Source organism: Coccinella septempunctata, chromosome 9 (genome assembly GCF_907165205.1).
Source record: "Coccinella septempunctata chromosome 9, icCocSept1.1, whole genome shotgun sequence".
In the NCBI taxonomy this organism is placed as follows: domain Eukaryota; kingdom Metazoa; phylum Arthropoda; class Insecta; order Coleoptera; family Coccinellidae; genus Coccinella; species Coccinella septempunctata.
In genome coordinates, this window is record NC_058197.1 from 10,730,738 (window position 1) to 10,753,625 (window position 22,888).

The 22,888-nt window shown below is 37.0% G+C and overlaps 1 protein-coding gene across 7 annotated transcripts in view; it reads right to left on the minus strand.

The window, feature by feature from the left end:
* Nucleotides 1–22,888, minus strand: part of LOC123320877 (synaptotagmin-7) — a 419,223-nt gene that overhangs the window by 227,852 nt on the left and 168,483 nt on the right. For 2 of the 7 annotated variants that reach the window (XM_044908358.1, XM_044908355.1), the window contains exon 1: nucleotides 22,016–22,130. The exons of the other annotated variants lie outside the window; for them this stretch is intronic. The gene's annotated coding sequence lies outside the window, so the exon portion shown is untranslated. Of the gene's footprint in view, nucleotides 1–22,015; nucleotides 22,131–22,888 lie in introns of those variants that run through there. 7 annotated transcript variants of the gene reach the window in all.

Genomic DNA, 22,888 nt, shown 5'->3' on the forward strand with positions numbered 1-22,888 from the left:
ATTTCCACACTTTTCTGTTTTCCATGCCGTAGAGAAGAAATGCTACCAAAGACTACCTGAACCATGCAACTGGTAAAAAAAAATTCTTCACCAATATGGAGGCCCAGATGATAAGACTGGGTTTTATGATGAATCAGTATAGGGAGGGCAAATTTCGTTGGGACTGAATGGCAGCTCTGTAGCAGTTGTGGAAGTCTGGGAGATTTGCTCAGGTAGGAGACTTGAACCACCTCAAATATTTCAATAATAATAATCAGTAGTTCATGTTCCACACTCTGAGCTCATATAATAGTTTGCTCAAAAAAAGAAATTTGAATAAAAAAAATAAATATAAAAAATATACAAAGGTTCAAAAAAGGAAAAAACATTTTGTGAATTAGTGAGAGTGACTCTGAAATATAAAATATGTATTTCATTCGCTGATACATCTAATGATCAAAAGCTTGACATAGACAATCGTTGGTCTGATAAACTATAATAATACACTGAAATATTCACCTCTTTATAATTTGTGTCGTGCCTGTAACTCTGTTTGTCCTGACTTGGATATTTTTTATTGTAGCATCTCAGATATCAAGTCATACTTTTTTGCCTGACTTTGTCTTACTTGTCTTATTTTGTATATTTGAATTCGTTTTTTTTTTCTTGTTTACCTTGTTCTGTAGTTGGGTTTGACCTGTAGAACATTGTACTCTTTAAATAAATAAATAAGAGCTAAGGAATCACCCTGTATTGTGATACAACGAAAGCATGACGTAATTCAGCAGTTAAAAAATGAAAAAAATTAACCACTGTATATTTTCTGCCTCCACAGACTAGATCTGAAAGGATCGCAATATCGCAGGAATCCGGAATAATCTGCGAATCCAGAAGAACCGGATCTCTGTTTTTGAACCGTCATTTTCCATTATCGAGATGTGTACTTTATGAATTTATCGGACAGAAACCGGAAAAGCCGCTCCTTACTTCTCGCAGAGATGGTCCCGCTAAGTTATGGGGAGCGTAGGGAGTTTGCGGTTTGAAAAAGAGATTTCGGTGTTTGCACATTCTATTTCCTCGCATAAGTAGTCGTAGCAAAAGTTCGATAACGTGTAGAGTGCGGGGTTGAGCGAATAAATCATTGTTGACGCTGGAAAGGACCTGGAGTTTGGATTCAGAATTGAGACGATTTTTCACTATGTCAGTTTTATTGGAGTTCACGAGAGGGGAGCAGTTGAAACTCACTTCTTGGTCAATCATGTTCGGTAACTCCACATAGTGGGGGGAGAGATGTTTTATTCAGTTCTCAATGAAAAATTCATTTTATCCACCATCGGCGCATAAAGTGATCATAATCTATGCGTTTCCTTGAGATTTTATTCAGAAATCACTTGTGATTAATGAACCATTAATTACTCAGTGACTCTCCATCCAACATTGATTAATCACTTGTGATTTATGGGCTTATTGTTCCACTGGCGCCTTAGCAAATTCGCGCTGTTGAAATTAACAATCAAAAGCAATTATTGAAACGAAATATTAATGCAGTCGACTATCTCAAAATAGGCAAAACGTACAATTTGTATATGAAAAAAAAAAAAACGTCGTCATAGTTATAAAAGCTTGAATTATTAGTTCAATTCCCTACAATACCTCTTTTCTCTTATATGTCATGGACGAGAAAACTACGGCATTTGATAGAATAATTTTCGTATTTTCCTATGAAAACACTACTATTGGTGAGCCCGTAGATTGGCCTTTTCGGACTGAATCGCATTTTTGGTATAATTCGCTGCCCTCCTGCTTCGCCTCAGCTATGGCTCGGGCCTGTGGCCCTCGTTGTTCGCCTCAGCCGTGGCTCGGGCCTGCTGCCCTCGTGGTTCGCCTCAGCTGTGGCTCGGGCCTGCGGCCCTCGTTGTTCGCCTCAGGCGTGGCTCGGGCCTGCGGCCCTCGTGGGTCGCCTGAGCTGTGGCTCAGGCCTGCGTTCCTCGTGAGTCGCCTAAACCTGGCCCTCGTAGTGCGTCTCGGGTGTGGCTCGGTCCTGCCGCCCTCGTGGTTCGCCTGGGCCATTTCCTATGCATCTAATTCTGATTCAACATCAGTGAAAATGGCAATTCCTCAATTTCCTTATATAACTCAGTATGGTTCTGTTTTCAGATTTGGATTAGACAGAAAGAAGGAACTCAAGAATGTGTCATCCGTCTAGTTGATATAGTTCTCGGGATCCTAGTAGGCAACGAATTTTGCCAACTCTATACAGTATTTATACAGGGTGTTTTCAAAGGTAAGGCTTTTTTGGACAGAAGGTAGAACTCATCAAAATCAGTCGTTTTACCAAAAATTTTCTATATAAAATATCTAAGATGGATGAGTTACGAGATAAGTTCGACAAAATTTCATTGAATTTCAGGTACAGGACTGCAGAAGGTGAATTCGGCATCGCAAAAACGAAACAAAACATAAGCATATGGCTGGAAAATAAATGGATCAGTACCAAGGTCATCGGATGCATCAGGTCACTTTTGAAATAATCATAATTGTTGTATCGTGCAATTTAGGGTAAAAAAATTTTTGAAAATCGAGGCAGTTTCTTGAAAGTGCCTATGTTAGTTATGTTGAAAAAGTGCTACAATATTTCTCCATTTCATCCCATTTTTACGACGATTGTTGGAATGTTCGAACAAGAAGATAGTGGTGCCAATTTTGAAAAAATTCGTGACTAATTGAGACGAATTTTATTGGTGAGATTTTGAAGTATTATTCTATTTTTTACACTTGTGTCCTAAGTCTCTTCTGTCAGTTGGTATCGAAATGAGTCATTTCATAAAATCGTGTAAGTTACTGCAAAATAATGAGAAAAATTGGGCAATCCTAAGTTTTCATGTTCATAACCACGTGAATATCGAACGAGCCAATATCCTAAACGAAACCACATGGTCCAATCAGGAGATAAGATTTTTCCCACTGCTTTGCGATAATTCAGCTAAGAAACGGTCTAAGGTCGTATTAGGATCTAATTCAAATATCATTTTCAATTTTTTTTCAACTTTGTCATTTCGAGAGTTTTGTATATGTGATTTTTGGTGAAACGGTTCATTTTGACCAGTTCTACCTTCTGTTGAAACGAAAAAGCCTCACCTTCAAATACACCCTGTATATTTATAGTCTTCCAAGCATTTCTCACAAGTTTTTTCGAACAAGTCTTTCTGAAAGTTTCGAAGAACTTCTCGATGAGTTTTGTCAATCGCTCGTTATTCAATTTGTTCTCATTCTTCGTCTAAAACACTTAATCCCTTAACCCTTAGCTGAGAACGGGGTAGGTATTCCCCAGAAACCGGAGAAGTATATTTGACGGATGCAATTACCGATTTTCCCCCCTCATTGGACACGAATTAGTGCGACAGACACACGTGGGACTGTGGTCCGACCGGAGTGATAGTATTGGAAGGTTTTGCGAGTTAATTTAGCGAAATAATGGGTAGCGATTCCGAACGGCCGACCTACGTCTGGGCAAATGGCTGTGTATACCGGTTGAATCAATTGGGTGCATCGCCGGCTGTTTGTTCGTTTTTATACGAACTCCATTAGCTCCAATTTTCAGATTTTTACAGAGTTGGAACTTTTTTTATATTCTGCCTCAACTGAGGACTATCGGAGTTGATTGCCGAAAAATATTCCACCATCCTTTTCTTCTATACAGGCTGTCTGTAAACAAATGCGAAGGACTAAGGGAGATGATTCCTCGATGAAAATAAGCAGGGGTAGTTCCTGTAAATTTTTTTCGAAATCGACCTCCCTTCCAAGATACAGCCTTTGAAAGACGATGACGAGTTGACAGTTTTTGATTTTTTTACGGGTTCTAAAAAACACTGAGTCATAAAATTATACATAATATGAAGTAGATGGTACTCACACAATTTTTTTAGATCTTATACCTTTATTATTAGTGGTTGAAAATAACAACCCCTTATGATTTCTCTTCAAAAATTGTTTTCGTGGGATAGATTTTCAAAAAATAAAATTCTCTTATGGTTTCCCATTCAATTCTGGAGAAAAAAAGTATTCCGCAAAATTGCGATACAGTCTATACTTTTCACGAATAAATAAAAACTTTCAAGCAGTTCTGGTCACTGTTACTTTCAGTAAAATACTTGCATGCAACAACTCTCTGCCTTATAGCCCTTCGTATACTGCTTGTGTGTTTTCATTTATTCCGAGAAAAGTATCAACTGTATCGAAATTTTGCAGAAGACTCTTTTTCTCCAGCATTGAATGGTAAACCATGAGAGAATTTTATTTTTCGAAAATCTATCCAACGAAAACAATTTTTGAAGGAAAATCATAAGGGGTTGTTATTTTCCACCCATAATAATAAAGTTTTGAGATCTAAAAAAATTGTGTGAGTAACATCTCCTTAGTGCTTCAAATTATGTATAATTTTGAGACTCAGTGTTTTTTTAGAACCCGCAAAAAAATTAAAAACTGTCAACCCGTCATCGCCTTCCAAAGGCTGTATCTATATGTAGTCGTTTAATACGAAACTTTTATATACAGGTCGAGGAAGCAACAAATCTATCAAAAAAGCTTGATTACGGTTTAGACAACTGAGCTATTCTTGAACATTGCGATATTTTATAAAACTGCCAACGTGTTTCATTGAGTTCATATGATAGGATTCTGTCCAATTTGCTATCGATTAGGGGTGATTAAATAAGAAAAAACTGAAATCCTTCAATTTTAAAATACCCTTTGAGGTTCCTGCAGATAACTCTGACGTGACGTAGGCACACTTCATAATGCGCATGATTCGAAAATCTAACATAGGATTTTGCGCGGTAGCGTTCAAACTGATCCGACATGATGATGGACGTGCATTCCTACGTCACGTCAGAACAATTTGAACGCCTAACATGAATATTCAGTTTGTTTTTTATTTGATAAAATGAAGTTTTTTATATCGCCGAAAAGGTAAGCCTACAGCCGACGAATAAGCAGCTGTAGCTGTCTTCATCATGAGTTCGTGTGTGTGAAAGAATTTCATTGGTGTTTGAAAATATGAACTCTGATCATGCTTCAGGAAGCATGTTTGGAATTCTGAAGCAATCGTTAGTGTTCAGCAGAATAGCAATCACAGGCAAATTGACACAATTGCCGAAATAGTACTGAACAATATTTTCTGCATTTCGAGTTGTGTCTGTCGAAAGACATTGATGTTCGCTTAAGCCAAACTTAACATACAAGTTGAAAATTACGAGGTTATGCTAATTAGGCTTTTAAGTACTTCTCTTAAGTACGTTATAGAGTTTTTTATATTTTGACCTGTGGAATTAGGTCCAGACAACATGAGAAACTGACAAACAGCAGGATCCAAGAAAGGAAAACCTAACCTTCTCGTTTTTAACAGAATTTTGGTGAATTCAACCACGCATGATTTGATGTGGCTTCTTCTTCACATAATATCAAAACCCTTTCAATGTTCTCGTGTTTTCCATTGCATCAGTTTTAATCCTCAAGCTCTTAATCTTCGTTTACTTTAAATAACCATCTTTTCAAGTTTTCGTCTAGCAGTGCACATAAAAAATTCCACTGTTTTTAACCATGAAGGCGTGGAAGGAAAATACTGATATCCTCAGTCAGTAAGCGAGTCTCACATTCCTTCATTGTCTATCTGAGATAAAAATACGACGCTTCATGAGGACCATTGTCTAGTTTTCTCATCTTTCCCGCCAGTTTTTGTTCGGAAATCTGCTCCTAAAAGTCCAACGTTAACGGAGGCCTCAGATTACTTCTCATCGCATTAAAAGCGAGGAATTTTCCTTATGGAAGATTTCTGTGGGAATTTGTTAATGAGCACTGAGTGAAAAACTCAGAAAATGAAAAATGTCCCAAGGTGGCGGTTGGGGAATTGTTCTGAAAAGCTTTCAGTGGGGATGAAACATTTTCGTGAAGGTTACATATAACTTTCATTTCTCCGAGTGAAGCGGTTTTAGGGGAATTTCGAGAATGGCTTGGGATGCCAGCAGAGTCCTTCAGGACGCATTGAATCCTGATTTACTCACAGATTCTCTTTCTAAAAATTCTTATTTTACTTGCTCTGTATGCGATTATTTTTGTTCGAAATGGATAACGCAACATCAAGATTGATTTATATATTTCCCGCTGCTACATATTTAATTAATTCATTCTCTTCTTTACCATAATTCTTCATTTAATTTTTAATATACATAATTATATATTTCGAATGTTATTTTCAGTTCTAAATTTAAGTTTATAAGGTTTCAAACTACAGCTCTTTATGTAAAAATGATAACAATTGTTCTTGTGATCAATCCTTAATGAAACGCTCAATTGTTCGAGTTATGCCATTCTCTGATGAATTCGAAAATGGCTCATATCAATGTGCCTGCCAAAAATCCTTTAGTTTTCAACTACTTTCTGGTATACATTCAATTCTAGTATTGTGGTTGAGAACTTACTCTTGTCAAACTGCATTAATTATCTGCTCTGATATTTTTCCTTTACAATTTTCTTTTATGACTGGTCATACAGCAAGAAAATGTTTAAATACTGAATGAAAACTTTATTGACCAGTCAAACGGCTATCGACCTAAGTCCTTCAGCCCTTATATACTGCATTTGATACAGTTATAACTTTCTGTTATAACTTTACATGGAATAATATCTGATTACTCTTCAGGAAATACAGAAATTACAGGTATATGGTTTCTGTAGTTGCTTTTCTAGTAGCTTTTCTAGTAACGTGTTTTTGAATGTCTGTACGTATTTTTATTGTGAGTTCATAAACTTTTCCTCAACTTTTTCATTTTATAATAACAGTGAAAAGAAGAATATTAAATAAGCTGAAATCGAGAATTGAGTATAAGCAGACAGTCGATACTTATTTACCTGAAGTAAATGTTCAATTCAGTTCAACACTTTTTGTCAAAGCTGAAATTTATGATGAGCAGTGCACATAACACATTTCGCTATATTATAAAGCTTCAAACAATTACGGTTTTGAACAATCTTTTTCATTTTCCACTTCACATCTTGTAGTTTAAGTTGAAAACATATATGGAAAATCAGTGAGCAACACATCTGCTATAACTAGTCAAAACAATAATGATCTTTAACAGTTTTTCGAAGAAATAATGTGAATTTGGTTCTTTGGAAATTATTGATATTTAATTTTTTCAATAGTATTGAGTTTGAGATGCAGAGGAACTTCTGTAAAATCTTCATTCTGGTCTTCATCATGAAATTTCATTAATGAAGGTTTCAAATTAATTATTTTTTTCAAATATGGCCTACACTCAACAAGAGGAGTTATTTCTTCGATAGGTACTTAAATAAACTACTTTTCATTTCAACTATTCATTAGTGAATCCTTTTTTTAATGAAATTGAGGGTATGTCTCTAGGTAACACAATTCAAGAACTTATTTTTGGTATTCTCCAAGTTTTCTAGATAATTAATGTAATTTCAATATGAGGAATTCATTCAAGTGATATAAAATCTTGAAAGAAAAGAGGTGGAAATCTGTTTCCGGTGAAACCAGGTGCTACACACACGTTTTAGCTCAAAAGCATTAAAATACTCATTATTGAAAACGTGAGGCACTAAACATTTAACGAATCGATTTTCGAAATCTTTTTATTCAAATAACCACAAGGAAAACCCTAAAAAACACATATCTAAACAATTGAAATCTTTTTTTCAACAATTTACTCCATAGTGATAATACACATGAGGTTGCACAAGTTATACAGTATTGAACGGATTGTAAATACCCATGATGAAAAAATTTTATTTCCTTTCTTCTTCAATCTATACCGAAGTGCAATCTCATTCTTCCATATTACAACTGACAGCTGAACATCAATATCCGCATTCTTCCAAATACAGCTCTCCACTTTGCTCTTACAACGCCTCTGAACGAATCCTTTCTCACAAAAGAATTCATGAACGAAGCCTTATTTTTATCGAATTCACTAGAGCATGTATTCTTTACGGTATTTTTCTCAAACTCGAATTTGAATTTGACACAAAAAACACAACCACTAAAGCAATTACCATTTATGAATAGACGCACAAAATATTACGAGAGAAATGCTATTTGATATTTCGTAATTATGAAAAAATATCGAGGAAATTTTCAAAAGCAAAGATCTCGGTATATAGAAGTGGTCAAGAAGATGTGAAGAGCTCCGTACAAGGTTTGACAAATTTGTTACCAATTGTCCAAAGGTCACTGTAGAAACCTTCTTGGCTCATCATTACCACAGCAAAGGGGATATCCTGGAAATTCCTTTAATGCTTTCAGTTTGCCGAAAAATTTATCCTAAGATGACCAACATCTTCGCAAATTGTTGCATTTGGATTCCGAAACTGACTAAAATGCATCGACTATATTAGTTAATCGAACTGTGAACAACACCAAAGGAATTAAGAGTGTTCTCTTGATTTTGGAGAAACACCAACAGACACACTCTGAACTCCCTAGATCAAACAACACAATCACCAGGTAGCACTCAAGGAGATATAGTCCTATATCTCCTTGGTACCTCTATCTCCTTGGTACCAGTAGAGATTTAGATAAACGTTCACAATTAGAATCTATGTCTGTAAGTGCAGAGAAAAAGTTTTGTGTTTTGAGAAACTATCTTATAATCTGATTAGATATAATAAGGTCGCAACGCTTCTGTGAATATTTCCAATGAATAAATTCAACTTTTTTCTGATGAACGAGTCTCAGTTTCTGTCTGAAACTGTCACAAAATTTAATGAATTCCGGAAGCATTATGATTGGAAAAGTTTCCGATCGTCATAAATATTTAATGGTTAGTTAAACTAATGTTCAGCTCTGCAGCTTCGATACGAACAAAGGAAAAAGATACAGCGAAGATGTTCAGCATAGAGAAATGATACAGTTGTAAGTTCTTATTGTTTAGGTTTTTTCGAAATCTGCTGTTTCCAATGAAACTTCTTGGACTCCATTCGTACTTCAAATTGTTCTGTATTCTGGAAAATATTCATAGGTCTGCAACATAACACTGCTAAACCCTGTAAATACAGAAACCAATTGGAGATACTACCCCCGCAGGCACAATTACAGTAATAGCAATTCAGTTTTTCGATGCAATACCCTGACAAAATTCGATTAGGAATGGAAACGCGGATGTTTTTCCATATGTGATCAGGGAAGTTACGTTCCTGATGGGCAAATAAATAAAGACAATTTAATTTGCATAGTCATTCTGTCGGACACAATCGGATCAGGCTACAATGAAGGCATGTGGAAATTGTATTAAGTTTGGGATAGAAAAATCGGTCTGTTTTTTAGAGTCGTTCTCTTCATGCCTTATCAGCAACTCATGATTGCTTCATCAGCTGTGAAAAAATCTGGTTCAAAACTAATCGAAATATTCTTTTTGTTTCATTGATATTTAATGTAATGGGTTTTGTAGATGACGTTATCGTAGTAATCCTAAGAACTGTTATTCATATTGAATTCTGAACTGAATTTATAGCCCTTTGTCAGGAAAGGTGGAGGGCTATAAAATTTATTTCTCGGAACATAACAAGGATCTTAATTACAGTTCCTGCAATGAAATTAATTACGTCACAGGAATTTCCGAGGCATATAGTATATTCTATTATTCCCCGAATTCAATAAAATTTTATTATTCTTATTTACGTATATATTTATTAGTAATCCCAAGAGAGTTGGTCGTTGCCATAATATACTATTTCGAGAATTATCAGATTGTTTTCGTCCAACGCTGTCAAAATCAAAAAGCGTCACAAATTATTTCATATCCGCAAGAGTTTTGAGGAAATCTAAAAATGTGATTCAACGCATTACAAGATTTTTATTGAATTTTACTTGTCAATAACATTTCTGATTTTTCTAAAAAATCTCGCAAGAAAGTTTTTCCACTGAATGGGTGCTCTACAGAAAGCGGTAGATGTTTAGTGGTTCCAAAAACATTGTGGTCCAGTAAAAAGTGGCTTGAGCAGGAAATGGCTCTCTGCGTTGCTCAAGTTACGTCTCAGACCTTGTCGTCTCAGGTTACCTGTGCCACAAGATAATCTAGTCGTAGCCGCAACCAAAGTTGCACTGACAGCGTTACCAGTGCAGCTTTTGAACACCTTCTAACGCAGCTCCTACAAAAAGATGGATCAGTCGAACAGGACAAAATTCGTATCCGGAGGTAAAATACCCTCCCATTCGGATCTCCGGGGGAGGGTGCCTGAGCGAGTGAATCATCGAACAAACACCAATGAAAAGCACATAGCTTTTGCAGCATGGAACGTCAGAACCTTGCTAGACAACCCCAAGGCCGACCGACCAGAGAGGCGTACTGCCCTAATCGATAAGGAACTGCAACGAACATCCATTGCAATAGTTGCTTTAAGCGAAACACGCTTTTCGGACGAAGGTAGCTTGGTAGAACAAGCGTATACATTTTTCTGGAAAGGCTTGCCGGAAGGCGAAATCAGACAACATGGCGTAGGCTTTGCCATTAGAAACGACCTGGCCGCCAAACTTACCGAAAATCCAGTTGGTATCTCAGAACGTTTAATGACCCTACGTTTTCCTGCAGCGAATAACACGTTTGTGAACATCATTGCAGTATACGCACCCACTTTGAACTCCTCTGACAACTTAAAGGACACTTTTTACGAAACACTCGTTGCTACATTAAGTAAAATCCCAAAACGGGAACGAATAATTCTCCTTGGAGACTTCAACGCTAGAGTGGGCAGAGGTCAAGACTCAGAACTATGGCCGGGAATAATAGGGAAACACGGCACAGACAGCATCAATTCGAATGGAGAACGTCTGCTGGCTCTTTGTGCAGAACACAATCTGTGTATAACGAACACCTATTTTATTACGAGACCCAATTCAAGGGGAACCTGGCGCCACCCGCGCTCAGGGCATTGGCATACCCTCGACTATGTGATCGTGAGAAGGAAAGATCTGAAAGAGGTGTTGGTCACTAAACCCAGAGCAGATCTGGAGTGCTGGACTGATCATAGGCTGGTAATCTCGAAAATGAAAATCTCAATGCGCCCAAAATACCAACGCAAGCCGAAGTATCTAAGAGAGCGCCTTCAAATATCCAAACTACAAAACCCTTCTACAAAGGACAGATTCACAGCTGCCGTCAAAGATAGCCTAACACCACCGGATTATAACGACGACATTGAGACTCATTGGCTCCGTTTCAAGTCATCCCTTACAAATACAGCGAAGGAAATACTGGGCACGGAACGCTCCCGAAAATCCCCAGACTGGTTTGCAGACAGCGAAACTCATATCGCACCCCTTTTGGACGCAAAACACAAAGCGATGAAAACCGCAATTAACAAGCCTGGCGATGTTGCAGCCCAAATAGGTTTCATAAACATAAAACGCGAGGTCCGTCAAGAAATAAGAAAAATCAAGGACAGCTGGTGGAAAGAAAAAGCTAGAGAAATACAAGCTTACGCCGATAACCATGACTACAGGCGTTTTTTCGAAGCTATTAAAACTGTTTACGGTCCGAGCAGAAAAGCTAGCTTTCCTATAAGAGATGCTCATGGAGCTATTCTAACTGATGATGGAAAAATTCTCGAAAGATGGAAGGAGCATTACTCACAGGTCTTGAATCAAAATAACGACTCGGATTTATCCATTTTAGAACTGCTTCCCGCGTATAGTCCGATGACATCGCTTGATGACGAAATTTCAATGTCGGAAATCATAAGCGCGATTAAAAATATGAAAAATGATAAGTCCCCTGGTCTAGACGGCATTCCGGCGGAGATATTCAAAGCCTTGGATGAGGACATTGTCAATAGTCTCCTAATACTATTCCGCAAGATCTGGGAACAGGGAGATGTGCCACAAGACTTCAGAGACGCTTTAGTTATCAACCTCTATAAGAACAAAGGCGATACGTCGAATTGCAACAATTACAGGGGCATATCGTTGCTTAATGTGGCCGGTAAAATTCTCTCGAAGATTATGGCTAATCGTCTGGTTCCACTCTTAGAGAGGCTTTTACCTGAATCCCAGTGCGGCTTTCGACCAAATCGAGGTACGGTGGACCTAATTTTTACACTTCGACAGCTACAAGAAAAGGCCCGTGAACAACAATCAAGGATTTATACAGCCTTCATCGATTTAAGCAAGGCATTCGACTCGGTGAATCGGAGAGCGCTCTGGAAAATCATGGCACGTCTAGGAGTACCCGAAAAATTCCTAGCAGTGTGTAAAAGCCTTCATACCAACAACACCGCTAGAATACAGCATAATGGCTCTACAACCGACCATTTCTCAACCAACTCTGGAATAAAACAAGGCTGCGTATTAGCGCCTTTACTGTTCAATATTTTCGCCATAGCTGTATCGATAATTGCTGACATGAGCATGCCCGTAAGAGGTGTTGGGATAAGATTCAGATTTGATGGAGGCCTGTTTAACCTGAAGCGCCTCAGAGCAAAAACCCGTACCAAGTTTATCACGGAACTTCAATATGCAGACGACTGTTCACTCATCGCTAGCAGCTCAGAGGATCTACAGATAATGATGGACACCTATAAACATATATACGAAGCTTTAGGCCTTAGACTCAATATTGACAAGACCAAAATCCTGGTAAGTCCGCCAGAAAGCCTTCAAACAGATATCAGCCTGGACAATGAAACTCTAGAACAGGTCGAGCAGTTCAAATACTTGGGAAGCTTCATAAATACTAGGGCTAACCTTGACACGGAAATACACAACCGTATCAATTCGGCATCACGGGCATTCTGGAAGCTGAAGGACAGAGTGTTCCAAAATCACGACCTCAATCTGAAGACCAAGACAGCTGTTTACAGAGCAGTGGTCCTCCCAACGCTTATTTACGGAAGCGAAAGCTGGACTCCCTACAGGCGACATATTAAACAGCTTGAACAGACGCAGCAACGTCATCTAAGACAGATAATGCACATCAGATGGTTCCACAAAGTTTCGAATGCAGAAGTCTTGCAGCGCGCGAGTTGTACAACAATTGAGACTCAAGTAACGAGGGCCCGACTCAGATGGAGCGGCCACATTCTGAGAATGCAAGACACAAGACTCCCCAAAATAGCTCTATACGGCGAACTCACTGAGGGAGCCCGGAAACCAGGAGGCCAGTTTAAGCGGTTTAAGGATACACTACATCAATCCCTAAAATCAGTTAATGCTAATCATAACTGGGAACAACTAGCGTTAGACAGGTCACAGTGGAGGTCTTTGGTCCACAGTTATAGTGGAGAATCGAGAAGGATACAGCGGCGGCCAGATCTGGTTGGAGACTATCCATGCCCTGAGTGTGGAAGGATCTGCAGGTCACGATTGGGTCTCTTTAGTCACAGGAGGGCACACAGTCGCAACTAGCACTAAGAAGTTACAAGTCTGTTCGAATTTTTTTTTTTTCTTCTTCTTTTTGTAGATTTATTCCCGGTAACGGGATACAGCAATGAATGAGTCTTAAGTGAGGCCATCGCCAAAACAGGTAGTACTCTGTTTACAAAGCAGTCGTCCTCCCAACGCTTCTTTACGAAAGCGAAAGCTGAACGCCCTACAGGCGACATATTAAACAACTTGAACAAACACAACAACGTCATCGAAGACAGATAATGCACATCAAATTGTTCCACAAAGTTTCGAATGCCGAAGTCTTGCAACGCGCGAGTTGTACTCAATTGAGACTTAAGTAACGAGGGCCCGACTCAGATGGAGCGGCCACATTCTGAGGATGCAAGACACAAGACTCCCCAAAATAGCTCTGTATGGCGAATTCACAGTGGGAGCCCGAAAACCAGGACAGGTAACAGTGGAGGTCTTTGGTACACAGTTATAATGGAGACTCGAGAAGGATACAGCGGCGGCCAGATCTGGTTGGTGACTATCCATGCCCTGAGTGTGGAAGGATCTGCAGGTCACGGTTGGGTCTCTTCAGTCGCAGGAGGGCACACAGTCGCAATTTACCCAAACAAATTACAAGTATGTTCGCACCTTTATTTTTTTCTTTTTTTATCTTTTTGTAGAATTATTCCCGGTAACGGGATACAGCAATGATGATGATGATGATGAGTACTCTGAGACTTCGCAATACTTTGTACCAAATTCAGTGATTTCCGGATTCTTAGATTATTTTCAGGGGCGAAATTCAAGGGGTTGTAACACCAAAAGAGGGGCTTCCTGACAAAACTAAAAATTGTAGGTGTTTTAATTTTATTTCGAGCATCTGTGACCAATTTCCTTGAGGTCAAAGGAAACACTTTTTTCCCTCACTATTTTTCCGAAACCGCTCGGTTTAAAAGATACAGGCTGTTGAAAGACCATAAAAAAATGTTATCTCACAAACGTTTTTATCGAATGAAATGAATTTCGGAATATAGTTTTCATTTATTTGATTAATCTTCTTCGAACACAAGATATCACCCACGTCTTCCAGTATTCTCATTATGATCATTACGTACCATAAAAATTACAAAAATTCAAAGAACCAATTCTTCAAAAGTAAGTTGGACGCTGCCTAAGGAATATTTGAACGTTTCTTAAAATAAAAGTGTTCTTCGTATTTTCTCGTATAATAATAATAATAATAATAATAATAAATGTGGGATCGCACTGTTTTCACAGACCGGAAAATAACCCACAATAGACCAGACCTCATATTGCTCAATAAGGATGAGGACACAGCACTTTTCATCGACGTGGCAATTCCAAATAATAACAATCTTCTAGATAGACACACTGAAAAAATTTCAAAATACAGAGATCTCGAGGAACAAACCAGAAGACAGTGGAAGCTGAAAGATATAAGCACCATCCCTATTGTCATTTCATCTACAGGCCTGATACCGAAGAAACTACTAGAGAACTTGAGAAAACTTCAGTTGGACGAAAATATTTATAAAGTCATGCAGAAGGCGGTACTGCTCGGAACGGCGAGAACTGTACGCAAGTACATGGGGAATGCAGAGGAACACCGTCTGCTCCGACAGGAAGTGCGGGTAGAGCAGGAATCCAACCTACAGCAGGGAGCCGAGGAGCGACCCGAACCCGACCACCACCACGAGCCCGAAAACCTGGAAAGGGCTGCAACAGAGCTTAATCCTTTTGATATCTGAGATATCTGGGATAAGTGAATTTTCCTCTGGAGAGGAGTGTGAAAGCCGCAAGGCTAAAGTCATAATAAAGTTTATTAATCCTTTTCGACATTTAAAAATGTATAGGACAAGTCATTTAAAATATTATACATAAGTATATGAAGAAAGCAAAGAGATTTAATGAACAGAGTCCTTAAGGAACTCATCAACACTATAGTAGCATCCGTTATTTAACAGATACTTCACTTCTCGCTTGAAAGACCTTCCATTCATTGACTTCAACCTACTAGGCAAATGATTGTACAATTTTATACCAACAAAGCTAGGTGAGGTCTCATATTTAGCTGTACGATGTCTGGGGAAGGCAATGGTATCAGCGTGACGTGTTTTATATCCATGAAAGTCAGAGCATCTTTTGTATTTACTGATGTTAAGGTGGATATAATTAAGGCAATTAAGGATGTAAATACATGGAAAGGGAAGAATACCTAATTGAGCGAAAATCGGACGACATGAATCGCATGGCCGAAGTCTGAAAATAAGTCGTACGATACGCTTTTGTAAAATAAACAGTCGATTCGCCCCTGCCGAGGAGCCCCAAAGAACTACATTGTAATTTAAATGACTGTAAACCATGCTGTAATAAATGGTCAGTAGTTCGTCGACAGGGAGACAACTCTTAAGGCGTAATAAGGCATAGTAAGCACTGTTTAGCCTCCCACAAACATGATCAATGTGGAGATGCCACCTGAGGTTTCCGTCCACATACAGGCCTAGAAATTTCACGTCGTCGGTCGCTTTCAATTCACCTTGTTTATGTTTTATAATGAGAGGTTCAACACTCTGATTATCTTGATTCCGGAATCTGACTATTACCGACTTCGACAGATTAAGAATAAGTGCGTTACTGTGGCACCAATCAATGAAACACTGAACTATTGTTTCGCACAGCCACTTCAATTCCTGCCAACTTTTGGCTCTTATAGCGATAGAAGTATCATCAGCGAACATTATCAGTATATAGGCTAGCACGTATGCAGGCAGATCATTAATAAATAATAAAAATAGAAGCGGGCCCAGAACAGATCCTTGAGGGACACCCATGTTGTTAGTGTACTCATCAGATGAAACATCATTCAATCTCACATAAACTTTACGTTCAGTTAGAAAACTCTTGATCCATTCAAGAAACACGCCCCTGAATCCCATCTGATACATCTTATCCAAAATGAAGTCATGCCGTAGCGTGTCGAACGCCCTTGATAGATCAAAAAAAATACCTGCCACGTAGTCACCGGCATATATAATACGCCGTTTTCGAGTAACTTGATGTTCAAAAATCAAAAACTATCTGTGAAATTCGAAAAGTTGAGTACTTTGACCCAATGCAACTCTTCTTAAAATATTCACAGATGTGTATTGTCACAGATTTAGCTAGTTATTCTCAAGGTAATATTGTTTTTCCAGGGGTGGCACAGTTCATTATGAAAACTTCAAATGGCTATATCTTTTCATCAGGGACGAATCAAAAGAAATGGTATAGGAAAAAAGTGTTTCTTTTGACCTCAAGAAAAAAATATTCACCTTGTTTTAAGTGAGTTAGAATGACGAATACCAATATTTGTCATTATACAGTGATAGGAAAATATGTGAGAGCCAGTAAATATCTACAGAATTCAGACATATTGGAATGAAAATCTTGAAGTATTCCTTGAACCTGATCCTAGTAATTCGGTTGTCAACAAATGGACATCACAAAGAATAGTCTCTCGTGTACCTGGCATCATACATGCGCTTGAAGAACCTGTCCACGTTAAATTTTCAGGAAATGTTTTGGTTTGATGCTTCCTGCCCATCAAAAATTACTTGGGTATACCCTGTGCCTTTTATAGTCGCAACTGGTCACTCTCATGAAAAATTCATCGTTACCCTGGCCTAGCTTGGCTTCTTGCGCCATGAATTTCACATCGTACAACATTGTGCTTCGCTGGGATGGACCGAAGTTTTTCAATTAAATCTTGACGATGAGACCAGAGAGGGATCAGTCAAGGGAAAGATATCCATGGCAAATAGAAGCGCCTCTCCGAATAAAATTAACAGATAGGGCATCCCTGTTGGTTTCTGATTAGAATATGACTGGGGTTGGAATAATATTGAAGATGGTTAGACTTCACTTGTTCTGGTTTGTTCGGAAACCATTTGGTTTTAGGCGAATAATCGGTGTATTTTATCACTTCGACCACTGAAGACAATTCACTGAGAATAACGAAGGATGCTCATTGATTTTTAAGTAACAGATAATGTGAAGAGTGATGCACAAAATTGCGAAGTGATTTTTTTTTTGCTATTATAGACAATAGCTACCAAACCATCGCCCAAATATTTCTAAGCACATGCCTATGGGAAAACATACAATTGTTGAATCGTAAATTTGAAAAATTCGGATAAATTTTTTCGTATTCACTTTTTCTTTTTTTTTATACATTCAAGATTTGAAAGGCACTAAAAAAGTTGTTTTTTTCAAAAATTTTGTCACATTGATCGAGAACAGAAATTCTTAATTCTACTGCAATAAATATATATTGATAAAAACTCTGAAAAAATGAATAGATCATAAAGTGAAACAGCTATGTCCTATAAAAATGATAATACGATTTAACCAGTTGCGTTTTGCGTTTTGCAGCGACTACTTCGTTAGCCTTCAATATATTGGTCGAATAATACGAATAATAATTTCGTTGGAACAGTTATTCTCATTATTTTTGAGAAAACATTGTTAGTAAACATTTTATGATAAAAATACATGGTGATTCATAACCGCTAGGACCTACAATAAGGATCGAAATACATATAGAGATAAGATCAAACATACCTTGAAAAGCTTTTGTTGTGAGAACAACATATCAGGTGTTGAAGTTGAACGACAGTAGATTTTAATGTCATAGCTAAAACGATTCAGCTGAATAAAATAAAGTTTAGCAAAACAACATTTTTCTGACATTCGAAGACATACTATATAATGAATTCCATAAAATTGCAATTTTTCGTGAAGTTATCTTCAGAATAAGTCTATTGCAACTAAAAATTTAAAAATCTTTCTCTATTCATTTAACAAATTTAAAAGAATTATCACTATTATAATTATACTCCTAAATGCAAATTATTGGAAAAAATACTCGGTAGATTAACTAGAGTATCCGTTATACAGAGTGTTTTCAAAAGTGAGTCTTTTTTTTGACAGAAGATCATCAACATAAGTCGTTTAACCAAAAATTGTTTATATGAAATATCCAAGATGGCTGAGATACAACCCCTAGAAGTACGACAAAATTTCTAGTACGGGACTCTGGAAGGTGACTCCGGGCATCGCAGAAACGAAACAAAACATAAACATACGGCTGGACAATGAATGGTTCAGTACCAAGTTCATCGTATTAGATGCATCATCGTGCAATTTAGGGTGAAAAAAAAATGTAGAAAATCGAGGCAGTTTCTGAAAGTGCTTATGTTACTTTTGTTGAAAAAGTGCTTTGATGTTTCCCCATTTCATCCCACTTTTACGTCGATTGTTGGAATGTTCGAACAAGCAGATTTGATGACCATTTTGAAAAAATTCATATATAATTTATACAAATTTCATTGGTGAGATTTTGATGTATATTCTATTATTTACAATGGTGTCCTAAAAGTCTCTTGTGTCCGTTGGTATCGAATGAGCCATTTCATAAAATCGTGTAGGTTACTGAAAAATAATGACAATAATTCGGCAATTCAATTTCCATGTCCATTACCACGTAAATATCGAACAAGCCAATATCCTAAACGAAACCACATAGTCGAATCAGGAGATAAATTTTTTCCCACTGCTTTGCGATAATTCAGCTAACAAACAGTCTAGGGTCGTATAAGGATCTATCTCTAGGTGATTTTTGGTGAACCGCTTCATTTTGACCAGTTCTATCATCTGTTGAATAAAAAGCCCCACATTCAAATATATCCTGCAGTTATTATTATTAGATTTAGGCCCGGTACTTTCACGTGCGAATAAATAAATTTATTCGCATTTATTAAGTCTTATTCGTAAGATTAGTAAAAATGCAGTCTTTTCACTTTCAGATAGTGTTATTCATCGAATAAATCTGTCATTGAAACTTAATTAGAAGAGTTTATTTGTCATAGATCGAATATCGGTACGTCATTATTCGTTGAATAAAATTTATTCGAAGGTGAAAGTACCAGGCCTTAAATGTATATTCCGCTTTCACAAAACGTTATAAACCACGAAACGAGACTTCATTAAAGTCTCGTCTCGTTGGTCTCATGGGCATCACTAAATGATAATTATTCATGAAACCATAACGAAATTGTATCCTCCATATGATAAACTCGTACAATTTCCTCGACAATGGTTTTTCATTTATTTTTAACTCTTCTACTTTCCTGACAAAGATACAGAAGACCATTTCACAAGTCAACAAAACGAAAAGGGTAGGCATGTACGGAACCCTATTATAGGATTCATCCATCTTACTCAGTGCTGACAACATTAGACTTGAGCTAACAGAAAACCGTTAATGAGGACAACTTAATTACATTTTGTTTGAACTTTATTTTTCCTACTTGATGGTCTCTCTCTTTCCTTGTTGCCTTCGTTTTACTGCTTCTAGTGTTGATTAAGACGCTACCTTTTTCTCTCTGTAATCAGGAGGGACCGAATATCAACGTGTTAAAAACAATGAGGACTTGTGACGATTCTATCGGTTACCTGTTGGTTCAACACTCCTTGGTAGAAACATAAGATAATGATTATTTCAAAAATAATGTGTCCACTGTCGTATACCAAGTGCACTATTTCCTGGATAATTATGGTTATCTTTTACTCAGATGATCCAGCATGTGTGTCTCACATTTGAATCGTAAAAGCCATCATGATAGGCCCTTTGAATAATGAACTATTTTGTTGCGTTGATTTTGATGCCCGGTTTTTTTCAACAGAGTAGCACAGTCATTGTTATGAGAGATATATAAGCAAGTTCGAAGCCAAATGTCTTTTTCAATGATTAGAGAAATATTAATTGCCAATTAATTTCAACTTAATGAAGAGTTGTATTTGTTTGATCTTTCAATACTACGAGGCGTTAATAGACATGGACTCAACTTTGATATATTATACAAATTCGAATTTCAATGCTCCACAGTGGTCTTTTTTGAACACCCAATCTAAAATGAATACGAAAACAAACAAGAATTCTGGACAAATTATTGCAATGCTGACAAAGCAAAGAGAAACGACCGAATATGTAATATATTTCAACTTTTCGAGGAATCTTGTGAAATGGAATGACCTGTGTGCTTTTCAAAAATGCTTGGTATGATTGATAAGATTATCCGTCAAGAATCGATTGTATATCGTTTCTTCAAATTTCTTATTGTCCATTACATAAACCACAAATTCCAAACGTGGAATCACTTTGAAATATTTGATGGATGTGGCCGATACTTGATTAAAATCCATCATTGAACTGAAAACAAATTATACGATTTTCATGAGTTTTTATACCTCGACACGTGTTTCGCTATCACAATAGCATCTTCAGATGGGTGATGGTAAACTGAAATGTTTGGAACCCAAACAAAATATATAAGCAAGCATTTGACTCAGTAGAGACCCCTCTATATTCTTAGGTACTCCTAATGACGGTTTTTGGAAAATCCAGAGCAATTTTGGAGAGGTACAAAACGGACTACAGATAGTAATTAAACAATATGGAAAATGGTACTTTCTATTAATTTTCTATTATTTCACAATGAAATATTTATTCCTTGATGTTATCAAAAACTATAATCTTGACTTAGATTTCAGTTTTATATTTCTGTTTTGTTTTGTTTATTTTTTGTTAGCGAATAAACTGACAAAAAAACCATAAGTTGAACACAAATATTCAAAATAAATACAGTAATGGGAAGTTTTTGTGTCAATCTGGTCGATAAGTAAATCCGGCGATAATATTTATTTATTTGACTTTTTGAAAAATTCAGTTTCTGACTTTTAGTTTCCATATGAAAAATTTCGTAGTCTTCGTTGAAGTTGTGCTTCGCATTCAACAGATGCTCAGCAAACGTAGAATTTTCAGTGCCTCTGATGAAACAAATTTCATCAGAAAATTTCTGAAAATAATATTAGAATACAGAAATTGTTTCAAAAGAAGCCACTGGAAATTCTACGTTTAGTGAGCATCTGTCTTATGCTGAGCAAAACTTCAACAAAGACTTCGTAATTTCACAAATAGAAACTAAAAGTCAGAAACTGAATCTGTTTGAAAGTTTGAAAATCAATAAATATACGACCAGATTGACCTCAATGACTCCCCTTTACTGAATTTATTTGTGTTCAACTAGTAGTATTTTCGTCAGTGTAATCGCTAAAAAAAAATAAACAAAAACAAATAAACAAAAAATATAAGACTTGAATATTCAAAAAGAAAATAATAAAAAACTTCACTGAGATACAAGGGTTGATGATAGTTTTGGATACCATCGAGAGCTTAAGAACTTTTTCCATTTCATTTTGGTTTTGATCAATTTCTTTTCTATCAGTTTTCCGCTTTCTAGGAAAAAAATTGAAAATTGCAGATCTATAACGAAATGAAATTAATGATTAGCAAATGATTTCCGATTTCAATAAAATGGTGTTGTCCAGTGACTCATCTCTTCATTACAATCTTAGTTTTGCTATTGTTAAACTGATGCATTATCAAAACAGCAACCAATATTCGAATCAAATCTTTCATCTTTCATTAATTATATATATAATTTCATTGTCGATGTTTTAATCCCAAAACTGAGCCTCCAAAATCAAATAATGATAAATTTAATTGGATGATAAAACCACATGTACCTTTCAATGAGGTCTTCAATAGACTTCAGTCAGAAGTTGCTTATGGTTAACAGAATTTCACAGCACTTGGCACCTTCCTGAAGAACCAATAGAAAACAAAGTTTCAACAATACACTCCAAATAACAACAAGAATTCAACGTCAGTTTTCAACTAGAAAGATCAACACGAATGTACAGAAAGCTGAGTGAGAAAGCTAAGTGTTCTTAAGAAAGAAGAACGGGAGGATCAGAGAGAAAAATCACCGTTCGAAAATTCAGTGATCGCGACAGAGTATAGAATGGCGAAGGGGGAAACTACATAGAATCGGTAAAGGCTTTTCTCGCCATGAACAAAGTTCATTCACGACTGGAGTTGGAGGCTGGTCCGCTGTAGCCGAATAGGGGGTGGTTTTGGGAGAGAGAGGGTGGCCATGCGTGCTGAGGGACATGGTCGACGTTCAATCGGTTTGAATTAGCTATCGCGAAGATAACAATCGGGCTTATGCCAATTTGGAATTCCTTACGAACTTGAACAGTTCGTTTGGAAAGCATGAATAACGTGTTCTTTGAACATTGTATAAATGATCAACGTAAAATATTCAGTTGAATATTTTACGCACAGTAGTGCATCTCATGAATATTTTATCAAAACTTATCAGAACTTGTAATATTAAACTATGCTGCTCCACAAGAGAGAACTTTCATAAATTAGATTCACATGAACAGAATTATGTTTTTCGAAAAGTATAGTTCTTCATTTCCAGTCGGAACACTATTATAGTTAGAATTCTGAGACAAAGGTCAATATTTTGATATAAGTTGGAATTGTGGGATACGCTGACTTGCTTGTAAAATTATGAGTTAAAAATTGGAATTGTGAGATACAAATCTACA